Source organism: Euprymna scolopes, chromosome 41 (genome assembly GCF_053919585.1).
Source record: "Euprymna scolopes isolate OS-2025 chromosome 41, ASM5391958v1, whole genome shotgun sequence".
Taxonomy (NCBI): domain Eukaryota; kingdom Metazoa; phylum Mollusca; class Cephalopoda; order Sepiida; family Sepiolidae; genus Euprymna; species Euprymna scolopes.
Window position 1 is genome coordinate 53,715,339 of NC_136522.1, and position 14,354 is coordinate 53,729,692.

Sequence of the window (14,354 nt, forward strand, 5' to 3'; positions counted from 1 at the left end):
TCTTGCAGGTGAAAGCTATAACCTATTTTCAAGCACTATCTGTAGGTCGCTTATACTAGTGCAATGACTTCTGAAAACCACATCGTACATTGTGTGTAACCTCCGCTCGAGAGAAGGTAAATAATATATAAATTTAGACTAGTACTCTATACTTCCCTGGTATATAACTGCAATCATAAAATAATTGCACGTATAAAATAATTGTATGTCTAAAAAATATTTTTATGTATAATATAATTATATGTATAAATAAATTGTATGTGTAAAATTATTGTATTATAAATTCATTGTACGTATAAAATATTTGTATGTATAAAATAATTGTATGTATGAAATAATTTTATGTATAAATAAAGTGAAGAATGTATCCCCCCCCGTACCCGCACAGTGACTGAGATATGAAAAAATGACTAAGTTCAGAATTTGCCACCCCACTCCATTTAGCCCCAAAAGTTCCCAAGGGATCTCAAATCCTGGTAAAAATGAAGAAACGGTGCAGTTTTAAGCGTTAACATATGTAAATTTGAGTTCTGTACCATGCATAGAAAGAAATGCCTAAGTCCATGATTTGACCCTTCCTCCCAATTAACCCCAAAAGTCCCCAAGTCCTTAACATATTTAAATTTGAGTTTAGCACCACGCAAGAATGCTAAATAGACATACACAGAAACATTTGGACAAATATGGCAAAATAGTCCGAAAAATGGTGTGTTTTTATTAGCCCTAAAAGATCCCCTTGGACACACCCAAAAGTTATCGCGCAGTATAGACAAACAAAATTTTATGGAAATCAGTTAGTTACAACTTTTCAGAAAGTTTTACAAAAATCCAAGGTTTCAATTTTTTAATAAGTACAAAAGTGTCAATTTTAGTCATTTTAACCCGAAAAGCGCCCCTAGGGAGAGAACCGGACTTATTTCCGGAAAATCCGTTCTATTACTTTTTTTTCTTAACTCATATCATGTTTAATGTTTATGCAACATTAAAAAAAATCCAAGATGAAGTGATTGACAAAAAGTGGACAAAAGAACGGACGAACAGAGGAACGGACGAACGGACAAGGGTAAATGTACAGGTCATCCCCCCCATTTGTCGCGGAGAGGGGGCAATAATTTTACGTATAAAATAATTGTCTGTATAAAATTATTGAATGTATAACATTATTGTGTGTATAAAATTATTGTGTGCATAAAATGATTGTATATATAAAATGTTTGTATGTATTAAAAGTTGTATATATACAATTATTGTATGCATTACAAATTGTATATATTAAATTATTGTGTGTATGAAATAATTGTATATATAAAATTATTGTATGTATAAAATTATTTTTATCGTTACGAGAGCAATCTGAATAGTTGCATGAAATTATTATGGTACATTAAACGGCACTTTTAAACATGGAAAATAGAAAGAAGTAGACACGGAGATACATGTTAGAGACTAAAAAGTGGGCCTGAAGCTTACTTTCAACAACCTTGTAACGCTCCTTTCTTTTATTTTGTCCATTAGTCCTCTCATTCCATGAGGGATGTTTCTGTCCAACCTAAACGTAGATTCCATGAACGAAACTTTTTTCTAAGAACTGCACACCTGTGGAACTCTCTTCCGTTCACCTGCTTTCCAGCTGACTACAATATGGCCGTCTTCATGTCCAATGTAAACAAGTTCTTGATGAATTTACACTTCTAACGGTTAGTATGATATTGTCCCTTTGACCACTGTACACTCTTTAATCCTTATCCCCTGGGCCTTAATAAGTGGTGATTCCTTTGTAAAAAAAAGGTACAAATTGTTTTTTTTTAATTTTTTTACACAGTGATCACTACTTATCAAGGCCCGGAAGCCACTCAGGGATAAGGGTTATTGCAAGTACATTACGTTAGTGTGGAGATTTGCTGAAGTGTTTACTTAAGGGGGCGGTTCATTAGGAATTTGTTAAGATTGGACTTGAAGACATCCAAGTTGTAGTCCGGAGGGAAGCAGGCAGACGGAACAGAGTTCCACAGGCGTGCAGTTCTAAGAAAGAAGCTTTGTTCATGGAATCCGCGTTTTGATTTAGGCACAGATATAGAGTGAGGGAACTTTTTCACAGTGGTTTCAGCTAGACGGGTGTTTTTCGTGAAAGATTGGCTGAGTGGCTTCCGGGCCTTGATAAGTGGTGACCACCCTGTAAAAAAAAATCAAGTTCCTTGTTTGTTCAATGGAACAATTCGATAAATCACGAATTTCATCTAATCTGTAAAAGTGATTTATGAACTGGTTGACTTCCAGCAATATTGTAGCTCTCGATTATTTTGCCATTTAGACCTCAGGTTCCATGAGCAATGTTTCTTACAAAAAGGAGGAAATTGCTTTTTCTGGTGTAGATCTATTGATATAACATATTGTTTACCTTGAAACGGTTTTAAGCTCCTTATATCAAGCGGATGTATACACTGTCTGGACCAATTTCTATAAAAAGTATTTATAACGTCAGTGTGCAGTTTTCTGTCAGAGTTTAATATGCAAATCAGCTCATATTGTCTCTGTTCTATCGCAAGAGACAATAGATACCCTGCACATGTGTAGCTGCATGTGTATTTATGAAACAAGTGTTATGCCATTCCCAGGCACGCCTCTTCTGAATCAACACTAAGTATTTCCGATGGCACGGAGAAATCAAAGACGACCGGAACCAACACCGATTTAAGCAGAGACAATATGCAGCACCTGGTATTCCCAAATGGTCACCCTTAAATAGTGACAAAACTCAACGTTGCTTAACTTAAGTGATTTAGCGGGAACCGTTGTGTCAAAGTAATTATGCCGAATACCAGCCGCAACGTTTGAAATAAACATCCGGATTTTATTCAAAGAAACAATTCGATAAATCATGCATTTCAACCAATCAGTGGAAGCAACCTCTGACCTTTCTTATCGCCGGATTAGACAGGGGAGATATGTTTGGAGACGATGTATTCTGCGCGTTCGGAGAAAGGGACGCATCGGTAGAAATTAATGATTATTTTTGCTGAACCTGAAAATAGAAGCAGTAAAACACATTACAATAATTAATTAGATTTATAAATTTAAATTAAACAAATTCATAGATTAAATAATAAATTAGAAATGAAATTTATAAATGAAAATTAAATGATTAAATATTGGCTTCCAAACCATAACTGCTATTTATTTATTTACAACCAGGGAGGCCCGATGTTGTCCGGGATTGAATGAAGATAAACGAATGTTCCATTTTTCCATACTTTTATTGGAATCGAAATCGGTGAAATCGCCCAGTTTTTCATCAAATCCATTGATGCCTGCTTTTGTAAAAGACTTCCAACCATCAGTGTACCGTGAGATAATGTAACAGACCTGCTAGCGCTGTTTACAGCAGAAGCAGAATTACAGCTAACATATGCAAATGACCAAGCTGGGTGCGCGAAGTGACGTCACAGAAGAGACAAAATAAGCGGTGTTCGGAGAAGAACATCTTCGGCACATGGCCGGACAAGACCTTGCATGCAGAGAAACATGGTCGCAAAATAACAACGATCGAGACGTGGGTAACGAGATTTGGACGTGTCGATGCGAGAAATGAACTGCTTAAAACAATATGCAGTGCGTTGTTGGAAATACCACGAATAAATGCCTTTTATCTAAAACTGAAATAAGGGGTCCTATTAATTTCCTCTTCGTTTCTTCTGTTTCCTTGCGACAGAGTTTAAATGCGAATATGCAACATTCCAAAAGTTTCACATGAAGTGACTTAGTACAAATACATTGTAGTCTACATTGCACAGTGGGGAATCTATTGTTGATTTTATAAAAGTATCCGTAAATAATAACTTCCTTTAAAATTTAAACTGCAAAAGTAAAGTATCATGGTTAAATTGTCCTAAACAGAAATATTCATTTTGAACGCACCCCTGTCATATCAAAGAACTGTTGATTTTATGAAATTATTTTATATAATCACTTGAATTAAAGTTAAACCTACAAAAGTCAAGTATCATAGGTTCAATTGGGCTATGATGATAAATTCCGAAGGCGCTCCTGTCAGAAAAGAATCTACAATTGATTTTTTTAAGTGTAGACTTTTCTGCTTGTGGAGTGAGAAAAATTCTCAAAATCATTTTTGATGTTAGGTTTTCTAAAAGTATTAAGTTTGGTCAAAATTTGACTTATTCCATTAATTGGAATTTTTATCAGGCGCATTCCGAAACAAAGCCGACGTAAGAACACTCCCAACAACATGAAGTCCCATCGTATGAAATTAAAAAAAAATGTCCCAGACGTTTCCGAGTCCAGGCATTTGAACTCTCTCCCCCCACACACACATACAGAAGCAAAGTTCATCTTATATAGGTTACCCCACTTAAAAGTAGTCCAATCTATCTAATCGTTCTCTAATCAATTTTTTTACATAAACCAACCCACTTAAAAGTAGTCCGATCTTTCTAATCTTTCTCTTACAACCAACTAACACCTTACAACCAACTAACACCTTTCTCTTACAACCAACTAACCACAAGACAAAATGCAATTCTTTTTCCAGCAAGATGGCGCTACATGCCACATATATAATAGTTCATGGCATGTTTACAGAAGAAAGAACAATAAGCAAAGGATTATGGCCACTATACCCCCCGGACTTGTCGTGTGATTTTTGTTTTTGTGAGACTTTAAAACAAAAAGTTTACGCAAATAATCCTCACGATCTAGACCAAGTAAAGGAAAACATTACCAACGCTATCAGGAGAATCACCACAGAAGATATACATGCAGTATCTGCAAACTTTGTTAAACGTGTCCAGAAATGCATAGATGTCAACAAGGAGCACTTCTGGCATCTTTTATAACACTACAGATAATTTAAACAATGCTACATGTAATTTAAACACTAAAAGAATGTTCCTTCTTTTCTGGGTTGCTTTAAAGCTGTAAAAGAATAAATAGATATATTTCACGGGCAATTAAGATTCTTTGGACTACTGTTCTTACCTTATGCCTTATATCTGTAGTCTTTCCGTAAATACAGGTTTCGACCGTCTTTAGAAAAAAAATTGCGAGAATAACAATGCTTTATTAATAAACCGATCAATATGAATTTTTAACAGTTTACATAGCGATGGCGAGATGTCTGGAATATATATTTAAATAAATCTATTTCATGTAAAGAAGGTAAAGATAAGATTAAAGTTTCCCAAAACTGTTACCCAGGTGGAATTCAACCGGTGTAATTAAGGTAACTGCCGACACTTATTTTTATGCTCATTTAAAAAAAAAAAAATAGGTTCAGTTTTATTTACTGCGATCTGGCTACCCGGTGTTGCCCGGCCATACAATACACATAAACATGGTATTTTAATTTATACAGATTACGTATGTATTATTATAGAATCAACATTCTATTGATTATTATATATTACGAGGAATAATTTGTCCGGTGGATTAATTTCCATAAAAAATAATTTAAAAATGATAATTTCGTTTATCAGATTCAGTTTGTGTTTATTTACAATGTCACGTCAACTGATATTTGGGCTCGACTACGAATGCCCTGGAAAAGTTACTTCTGATTAATGTTTAGTTTTAAAAAAATGCAAACGGAGAAATGATTTGCGGCGATTTTAAATGGTTCCTCTTCTTTTTCCACAAATTAAACTCATTATTAAGAAAGTATTAAAATAAAATGGTTAGGTACACCTCAGCTTGAATACATGATCATTCGAATGCGCTATCACTTGACTACATCTCCAAGTTATAGTAAACCTGTTTTTTTTTAGAGAGTAAATGATTTGCTATAATTTTATTATCTCCCTTAGCCGGTGTAACGTAAAATATTTCCCTGTCATTTTTTTTTATCTATAAGAGAGAAAAGCTATTTGTAAGATCAGATTTTTTCGATTTTCTGTACTTATCGGATGTGTTTCTGTACAAAACATTGCCAGATAAATAAATAGGCTTTGTGCGAAATTTTGCAAAAGATAGTCTCAGCCGTTTCGGAACCTATAGGGGAGGAACTCACACACACAAAGTAACTTTATATGATAGTTCTTTGCATATGCACTTTTATATAATTATTCTATACCAGTGTGATCATTCATCAGTGTTTAATATGCCGAAAAACTAAAATAATAACTTTTATTTTTTTCAACGCTTTACATGCGTTATTTGGATCGATTTCAATAATCCATATAATATAGTTCAATAATATGACATGATCGACCGATTTTTTTTTGATTTCAGGTTCAAATAAACAGCTACAATAGAAATTGGAATACACCCTACTAAAACCTGATTGCCACAGCTGGTAAATTAAAAAAGAAGCAATCTGGACGCGAAGAGAGTTTAGAAGAATAGTATGCAAAAACATTCCGTTTTAAATTTGGACAAAAAGCCACAAAAATGTACGGAATATTGCAGATTGCTTTTGAACCATCTTGCATGAATAGAGCATACGCTTTGAGTGGCAGAACAGATTCAAGGAAGACAGTGTGTCTGTAAGAGATGGTGAGAGGTGTGGGAGGAGTAAGGAAGTCGAACCACCACTGTTGATCGGTCAAATAAATAGTTTCATGGATAAAGACTCTTGTATGCTTATAGAGACAATAAGTGCACAGTTTCATGTCATTGTTTGGACTGTACATACAATTATTCGTGAGGAATTGAAGATGCGGAAGATTTGCGCGAAGTTTGTCCTAAGGGTTCTTCATCCTTTTCCAGACTATATGATAAAGATGGGCATCAAGACAGTTCCTCACTCTTCCTGGAGTCCAGACTTTGCTCCCTGAAACTTTTGGTTATTCCTTAAGCTCAGGCAAAACCTTACAGGCTTCCGTTATAAGACAATAGTGAGGGTAAAAAGGCTGTGACAAAGTCACACAATAGGAATTCCAGAAGTTGTTGGAACGGTAAAACAAGTGAATCACAGCCAAATAAGACTATTTCGAAGGGGACTAGAGTTTCAAGTGCGTGCTATCAATAAAAGTTCCCATAAGAAAAACGTCTGCAAACTTTTTGAAGACACCTCGTAAAATATAACTTAACTGTGATTCACCATAGAAATCTTTCGCATAATACGAAAACTCTACAACGTTTAAAAACCAACGCCATTAAACTCAAACTGATACCAAATAAAACGAATAACTCCATTGTCAAACACTTCGGTAAAATATAAAATATGTTTACGGAGTTTAATATTTATTAAAACAAGGCCGATAGCCATTAGTCGCGTGCTCTCGTGTAATGAATGAATGCGTGAATGTAGGAGTGAAATGAAATTCTTAAAGATAAACTAAAATGACTTCAATAAATAAAAAGTAAATGTATTAGAATGACTTTAATGAAATTAAGGATGAATTGAATGACCTTAAGAATGACTTGAATGCTAAAAAAATAACTGGAATCCTTCAAAAACAACTTGAATGATCTGGAGAATGACTTTGAGACTTACTGGTTGTAAAGTGGGTGATCATTTTACATTAAATTAATACAGAAAAGTGATCCCCCACTTTATATCACAATAAGTACAGCATGTAGGAAGAACCGATGCTACACTTTGATCTTGACCAAAAGGCCAAGAAAAGAGTATTTATTTGCTCCCCCACCGAGCAAATAAGGCACAAGGCCGATTTTTAATGCGAGGATTGAAGGGGAAATGGGGACCAACTCCCCGAGGAGTAGGGGAGCTGGATAGTGACAATCGGTATGAAGGGTTGCCTCTACATTGACCAAGGTCTTATATGTGGGGTTGGTATTTATTTGCTACCCACCGAGCAAATAAGGCACAAGGTCGATTTTAATGTGAGAGTAAAGGGAAAATGGGGACCAACTCCCCCAGGAGTAGAGGCTGGATAGTGACAATTGATATGAAGGGTTGCCCCTACATTGACCAAGGTCTTATGTTTGTGATTGCCCCAACATATTGTCTTTTCTTGCAGTATCTGCCGGAACAGATACTACACTTTGATCTTGGCCAAAAGGCCAAGAAAAGGGTATTTATTTGCTCCTTCACCGGGCAAATTAGGCACAAGGCCGATTTTTAATGTGAGGAGTGAAGGGGAAATGGGGACCAACTCCCCGGGGAGTAGGGGAGCTGGATAGTGACAATTGGTATGAAGGGTTTCCCCTACATTGACCAATGTCTTATATGTGGGGCTGCCCCCACATATGGTCTTTGCTTGCAGTATCTGCCGGAACAGATGGTATTTATTTGCTCCCCCACCGAGCAAATTAGGCACAAGGCCGTTTTTAATGTGAGGTAAAAACCAGCCCCCCTAAAAGTAGGCAAAAAGGGGGCACTCTGGTTACCAAAAATAATAATTGTCCCAGTATAGAGGGTTTCCCCTCCATTGACTGGTACAAATTATCTTAAGTGCAGTATCTGCCGGAACAGATGCTACACTTTGTTCTTAACCAAAAGGCCAAGAAGAACTTAAAAAAACTAAGAACAACATTTATTATCAACATACCTTAGATCTTAACCAAAAAGGCCAAGCACAAAAGTGTTACGGTCAGACCGACAGACCGACTGTCCCACCGACCGACCGACGGAATTACTGATAGAGTCGCTTGCATGCGACTAAAAATAGGATTATTAAAAAACTTGTTTGTACAATACATACTTTCACAAATACATGTATAAATATACTTATGGTTTTATTATGGCGTTGTATTTGTAATTATTAATCTTACTATATTAATAATATACTATATATCCATAAATATATATTCAATTATACACATAAATGGATCAATATATTTAACTAAAAACGCACATTAATATATACATATATATATTGGATACCTACATATAGTACAGTCTCTGTGTACAGGCGTTTGTCAGAAAAACCTGACATAAGAATACTTTTTTTTACAAGTTAACCCCAACTTAATATGCAACACAAATAGTAATCAAGGCACAAATAAAAATCTTCAGTATGGGTAACCCATACTAGTTTTTTTGGGGGGATGTGGAATGATGTACCTTCTCCAAATGATGTTACTTAAAGTAACAGACGGACCTGGATACTCCACCAGTCAAAGGGGATTCTTGTCTTGGAATACAGTAGGCATACTATAATTTATGTAATTGGTCAATTATATTTTACATTGTTACTAGTGTTGTATACTGGTGTACCATAAAGGGGTCTGTTATGTAATGTGTACCATAGCACCATATGTAATATATGTGTAATGAGCTACCATATCCTACAGTGATATGTACTTGTGACGAAGGGTTTATCATTATGTGTATACGTGTCACTAAATGTTTATGGCGGTTCTTCACTCTTTGAACCCTAAGTTATGTTGTTGCAGTCTGTTTATCATCCAATGCTATGATCGTCTAAATGTTCATATGCGTGTGTGTGTGTGTGTGTGTGTGTGTGTGTGTGTGTGTGTGTGTGTGTGTGTGAATCATGTATTTTGGACATACCTTATTTTCATGGGTCGTTGATTTTGGTCCAGCTGGAATTCATCTAGTTGTTGGAGTGAAGGCTGGAACCTGTTTGAACGAATATTCATTCACTTCCAAGAACGCATATTGTATTTTATATAGTTTTATGCACTTTCCAGGTGGCGATCGCAGAAAAATGGAAAATGAATATCTTTGTTTGAGTGGTCAAATGTAGGTCTCCATTATAAGACACATCAGCTACCTCCCCAGTGAAGTGGAGGACGACCTGTTAACCGTACGCCCTGCTCAACGTCCAAATTCCGACTCCAATTATTCTTCTCAGCTAACTAGAATGACGTAACATACACGTACTTCCGTCAGCTGATCAGATACTTCCGGTAAACTTGGCTATCATCTAGCTTTCTTATATTTTGTGTTCGACCTACTACATGACACTAGCTCAGTGTTTGAGAGATTAAAGAGAACTTTAATAGAAAATTCAAATATCTATATACATTGAATAGAATTCGTGTTAGCTTCAGCATAGGATCCCTTGATTTCCACGAAATTTTACTCAAGGATAATAAAACAATGGAAAAGAATATATGTTATATGGCAATACAAAAACTATTTATTTTTTATAGATCAGTTTGATCCTTATGGTTATCAATTCAATTTCTAGTGCAAATGTATTATTCAATATTTAACCTTAAAAAGAATTATAAAAACATTATTAATTATAAGAGTCTTTGGGTTGAATCTGCATTCCCGTTGTGGCGGTGTAGAAGATTTGATCATGAGGGAATTCATAAAGTCCCTACATTCTGTTTGATCACCTGTGCGGACCGCTCTTAGTTTTAAAGCCTGCGTACTATTACAGAGTGGTGATCCTTCGCGCAGTTGAGACATGGAAGGAGGAAAGGAAAAGCAATACTCATAAAGGAGGGGATATCATTGATGACCTAACGTCGCGCCGCCCAGGTTCTGCTACAAACAGTTGATAGTACCGATTAGCCGCAAACCTGATCAGAACAAGAAACTGCAAGATTGAAGTAACCAATCTGCCCAGTGCGAGGAAGCCCCCTTCCCCTAAGACATAGACCACTTGATTCTACACTGCGCAATCACCCGACTGGAAGGACGCCATGCGATAGTCCATCTAGCTGAAGACAATTTCTCAAACCGGCTAAAAAAAAGAGGTATAGAAGCCTAACCCATACGCTACTACTACTACTACTACTACTACTACTACTACTAGAGTTCTCAATGAAATAACCACCGATCAGATAATATGATTAAACTCTTATACCATGTATTTTTGTTTGCATGTTATAAATTCTTCACATGGCAAATACCTTTTTTTTACACGGTGGTCACCACTTATAAAGGCCCGGAAGCCACTCAGGGATAAGGTTTATTGCAAGTACAGTACGTTAGTGTGGAGATTTGATGAAGTGTTTACTTAAGGGGGCGGTTCATTAGGAATTTGTTAACGTTGGACTTGAACACATCCAAGTTGTAGTCAGGTGGGAAGCAGACAGACGGAACAGAGTTCCACAGGCGTGCAGTTCTAAGAAAGAAGCTTTGTTCATGGAATCCACGTTTTGATTTAGGCACAGATAAATATGAAGAAGGCTGTTAATAACTGAGACTTTGATCACGTACGTATACGTTTTCTCCAGAAACATGTGTAAGACATATTGAGGCGGAGAAAATAACATGACACCGTAGTATTATATAATTCTGATTAAAAATTTTATATTTATTGTAATAAAGTCGTATTCACGTCTGTCTGTTTATTTGTTCATAATTTAATTACGACGTACAAATTCACAAATGAATGTTCATACTTAAAACGGACGTTTAAACACTTCAATTCCAGCATAGTTTCCATATATACTACTAATTCAAAAGAAAATCTACATTTATGAAGTAACCTCGTTTACATATATCATTACAAGAAATATATTTTATAATTATATCATCGTCATTAAGTGTTTATTGTTTAATTGGTTTATTAAAAATATTATATGATGTTAATTTAATTTCTTTTAAATTTACTCTATATTTAATTTGATTTATTTTTTATTTCTATTAGCCAACACCAGTTGCCTTTAAAAATAGAAGTAAGTTTATTTATTGAAATCGTGAGAGTTATTCCCCTTTTAATTTTCATGGATGGATTTTATCCTTCTATAAATTATACATGTCGTCCACTTTCAGGAAAATCGTAAAAAGTGAAGATATTCGGTGTATCTTAAATAGTACGTGACTAGAACTCCACCCGCCAATATATTTCGATCTGGCAACGACGAATACATACAGCTAATACACACACACACACACACACACACACACACACACACACACACACACACACACACACACACACACACACATATATATATATATTAGTAATGGGACGATTCCAATATATTTCCCGATTCCGATACAATTACCGATACTGTACGAAGTTCCCGATTCCAATCCAATTATCGATTCGAACTCCGAGTCTTTATAAATCTCTAAATATTTTACTATAAAAGTGTTATATTGTCCCAATTACGTACGGTAAAAACACATCTTACATTTGCATGTATTTTCTGAAACGTAAAAACACATTTGTGAAGGTTTGATCAAGAGATTTAGTCTTACTAGAAGGTTAAATAAATAAATATTTATTATTTTATTACTACTACAAGCAGTGGAAGACTTTTTAAAAGCAACAAAATAAAATGAAATAGGTAACTAAAAGAATCGGTTTTGACATCGGTAAATAGGCTCAAATTTTTCTGTTTCCGATAGCGATTCTGATACCCCTAAAGACACCGATTTTTCCGATTTCTGATTCCGATTAATCGTCCCAACATTAATATATATATATATATATATATATATATATATATATATATATATTAAAAGCACGATGAGACCGTACACAGTACTTGATACAATTAATAACAGAATGGAAATGTGTTAAGATACGTATGTGTTTCAACTTATCTGATGAGATGTTCACCACTAAAATTTTTATTTAAATTTAAAATTGTCTGGTTGATGTTGGAACAATTGTAAAATTCGGAAACATACAAATATGATGTTATTTTTCTCCTTGTTTGGTTTTCGCAAGCAAATATAAATGCTTGATTACAGAAATGTCAATCATGTTGATTAATATTTGAGTCAATTTACATGGCTTAAATTCTTATTGGTATATGTGCATTGCCATTGGCTAATAGATTTTGATATATTAAACCTTTGGAAAAATTTAGGGATTGGGACGATTCTAACATTTTTCCCGATTCCGATACAATTACTGATTCTGTACGAAATTCCAGATTCCGGTACAATTACCGATTCCGATTCCGATTCTTTATAAAACTCTAAATATTTAACTATATAACTGTATTTTTCTCCGATTACACTAGAAACACACATGTTAAATGTGCAGATATTTTCCTAAATGTATAAATATACTTGTGGAGGAAGATCCATCGATTATAACACTACTAGTGGTTTAAAATCAATAAATATTTATTATTTTATCATAATTACCAGCAATGGAAAATTTTGCTTTAAACAAAATCAAATAAAAAAGGCAAGGAAAAGAATCGTTTTGGCATCGGAAAATTGGTACAAACTTTTCAGATTCCGATACCGGCTCTGATACCCTCAAATGTTCTGTTTTTTCCGATTCCCAATTACAATTACTCCTCCCAACACTATATATATATATATATATATATATATATATATATATATATATATATATATATTTTAAGCCCCCCCCCTCTTTGGGTAGAGCACTGTCGTAAATAATCTCACCCGCTACTTAATTGGCTGAAAAATGCGAAATTCGTTGTTTGTTTGTTTACAAACAGGCGGTTTGAGCACTGTAAGAGTGGCGGCGGATGTCTGTTTTAATAGACATTCCGACGAGTTATTTGCGGGCGGCCTTTCTATGGTCGAGTGGGAGAACTGCCGACTGTCAACACGACGGTTCTAGGTTCAATCCTTGGCTTGGGAGAGATGCTAGTCTAGCGGCACTGATGAGTTGTGGTACAACGAAACATGTATGTCGATGACTACAAATATATATATGCATCCTTCATCAGACGATAACTCCAAGTTTAGGAGTGGTTACCACTAGCTGGGAACACTCTAGCAGTATTTGGGATAATGTCACGCTTCGTTGACGTCACTGTGTTGAATTTCTGTATTCACGCTAGTGCAAAAATAACTTTATCTCGTATTTTCTTAATCTATATAATTATAAAACTCAAATGACCTTGTAACGAGTTATGTAACCCACATTCAGGCTTACGACATTCGGTTGCGCATGCGCGCATAAAAATTAACCCATAACAACGTAAACTAATAAACACAAATCGCTTCTTTGGCAGATTTTGACCTGCGCACTGAAATATTAACTTTATTATTTCGAAATTATTATTTAACATGAGAAGAGTTGTTTTTTTTTGCAACTATTCTTTATTACAACTATACTGTAGCTATTAGCTTACAACTAAACAACTTTAAACCGTTGACAAACATAAGAACAATTTTAGTAAAGCCAATACTACTACTACTACTACTACTACTACTCTCTATCCGTCCCTTTTCCTTCCTTCCTTTTTTATTTTTGTTTACATTTCTAGATACAAAATAGTTTTGTGAGAACGGTGAATTTGTTGACACATTTACTAATCTGTTTCAATATTAGTTTTATTTTATTTTATTTATTTAGGTTACATTTTTGTGTTTCAGATTGTATTAATTATTTTATTTTTTAGATTTTAAGTTTCTATAACTTGGTTGAAGGATTCCAATATGGGGGTTTTCATTCTTATATTTCTCATCGGTTGGTTCATGTGCGATTCTGCTGCTAAATGACTTTCGTCGGCGTTCGATTCGTAGGAAAATCATGTTTAATTTTCGATTTTTGAGCGATTATTCGGAAAAA

At 34.9% G+C, this 14,354-nt stretch overlaps 1 pseudogene; it reads right to left on the bottom strand.

Annotated features, from left to right (window-relative positions):
- Window positions 1-7,820: 7,820 nt before the first annotated feature.
- On the bottom strand, window positions 7,821-7,990 carry LOC145266825 (U2 spliceosomal RNA; annotated as a pseudogene).
- Between the last annotated feature and the right edge of the window lie 6,364 nt (window positions 7,991-14,354).